Raw genomic sequence first — 2,500 nt, forward strand, 5'->3', positions numbered from 1 at the left:
CATTCTCGTAGATACCACCCGGCCACGCGTCGTAGATACCGCCCGAGAGCCGTCTCGTAGTTGCCGCCCGGCTACGCTTCGTAGGTACCGCCGAGAGCGGACTTGGTGCGTGGCGAGTCGCGCCGACGCCGTAGGTACCGCCCGAGAGCCTTCTCGTAGGTACCGCCCGGCCACGCGTCGTAGATACCGCCCGAGAGCATTCTCGTAGGTACCGCCCGGCCACGCGTCGTAGATACCGCCCGAGAGCCGTCTCTTAGGTGCCGCCCGTCTACGCTTCGTAGGTACCGCCGAGAGCGGACTTGGTGCGTGGCGAGTCACGCCGACGCCGTAGGTACCGCCCGAGAGCCTTCTCGTAGGTACCGCCCGGCCACGCGTCGTAGATACCGTCCGAGAGCATTCTCGTAGGTGCCGCCCGGCCACGCGTCGTAGATACCGCCCGAGAGCATTCTCGTAGGTACCGCCCGGCCACGCGTCGTAGATACCGCCCGAGAGCCGCCTCGTAGATGCCGCCCGGCTACGCTTCGTAGGTACCGCCGAGAGCGGACTTGGTGCGCGGCGAGTCGCGCCGACGCCGTAGGTACCGCCCGAGAGCCTTCCCGTAGGTACCGCCCGGCCACGGGTCGTAGATACCGCCCGAGAGCATTCTCGTAGGTAACGCCCGGCCACGCTTCGTAGATACCGCCCGAAAGCCCTCTCGTAGGTACCGCCCGGCTACGCTTCGTTGGTACCGCCGAGAGCGGACTTGGTGCGTGGCGAGTCGCGCCGACGCCGTAGGTACCGCCCGAGAGCCTTCTCGTAGGTACCGCCCGGCCACGCGTCGTAGATACCGCCCGAGAGCATTCTCGTAGGTACCGCCCGAGAGCCGTCTCGTAGGTGCCGCCCGTCTACGCTTCGTAGGTACCGCCGAGAGCGGACTTGGTGCGTGGCGAGTCGCGCCGACGCCGTAGGTACCGCCCGAGAGCCTTCTCGTAGGTACCGCCCGGCCACGCGTCGTAGATACCGCCCGAGAGCATTCTCGTAGGTACCGCCCGGCCACGCGTCGTAGATACCGCCCGAGAGCCGTCTCGTAGGTGCCGCCCGTCTACGCTTCGTAGGTACCGCCGAGAGCGGACTTGGTGCGCGGCGAGTCGCGCCGACGCCGTAGGTACCGCCCGAGAGCCTTCCCGTAGGTACCGCCCGGCCACGGGTCGTAGATACCGCCCGAGAGCATTCTCGTAGGTAACGCCCGGCCACGCTTCGTAGATACCGCCCGAGAGCATTCTCGTAGATACCACCAGGCCACGCGTCGTAGATACCGCCCGAGAGCATTCTCGTAGGTACCGCCGGGCCACGCGTCGTAGATACCGCCCGAGAGCCGTCTCGTAGTTGCCGCCCGGCTACGCTTCGTAGGTACCGCCGAGAGCGGACTTGGTGCGTGGCGAGTCGCGCCGACGCCGTAGGTACCGCCCGAGAGCCTTCTCGTAGGTACCGCCCGGCCACGCGTCGTAGATACCGCCCGAGAGCATTCTCGTAGGTACCGCCCGACCACGCTTCGTAGATACCGCCCGAGAGCATTCTCGTATGTACCGCCCGGCCACGCGTCGTAGATACCGCCCGAGAGCCCTCTCGTAGGTACCGCCCGGCTACGCGTCGTAGGTACCGTCCGAGAGCATTCTCGTAGGTATCGCCCGGCCACGCGTCGTAGATACCGCCCGTGAGCGGTCTCGTAGGTGCCGCCCGGCTAAGCGTCGTAGGTACCGCCGAGAGTCGGCTTGGTGCGTCGCGTGGCGCGCCGAGGCCGTAGGTACCGCCCGAGAGCGGTCTCGTAAGTACCGCTCGCGGCTTATTTCGTAGGTGTCGCCCGGAATTTGGAATAAATTTTTAATATATATAATCGTGGCAAAATCATAACTTTAGTCGTTATTTAACGTTGCCTTCGTTCTCCGAACACGTCCCGGGCACTCGCGTCTATCGGCGATCGCGCCCGTATGCCGCCGGCCTATCGACCGTGCGTCGCCGACCGCCTGGGACGTCGGTTGGGTACTATAAGAGGTACATCGCGCTCGGCGCGTCTAAACGAGTCGGTCGCGAACGAAACGGGCCGGAGCGCGTTCTGCGCGTCTCTGGCGGCTCGTTCCTTCGCGAATCGTCTCAAACACACTTTTTACAAGCACAGCATTGCCACGAGTCGGTGTCGCAAGACCGAATGGCTCTTATGTGGCGCGCACGCATCTGGTGTGTTGGCCGCGCGATTCGCTCTCGTCTTGGACGGAAGCAGCTGAGTCGTCGCGCTTACCGAACGCTTACTCCACGAATACGAGTGGCGGAGGAGAGAGATCTCTCTCTTCCCGCTCGCCTTGTACGCCATAGCGAAATAAAACTACGCGTGCCTTAAACGCATGCGATAGAGACAAATTTATCCTCGACGTCTAAGCAATCGGCATCGTCGATCTAGCGTCAGGGTGAATCGGCGCGGTCTTCGCGACCGTGCCGTTTATATTATATATGGGAGAATAAGAAT

Source organism: Camponotus vicinus, unplaced genomic scaffold (genome assembly GCF_025532165.1).
Source record: "Camponotus vicinus isolate PSW18456_S1 unplaced genomic scaffold, iyCamVici1.0 SCAF_21, whole genome shotgun sequence".
Classification (NCBI taxonomy): domain Eukaryota; kingdom Metazoa; phylum Arthropoda; class Insecta; order Hymenoptera; family Formicidae; genus Camponotus; species Camponotus vicinus.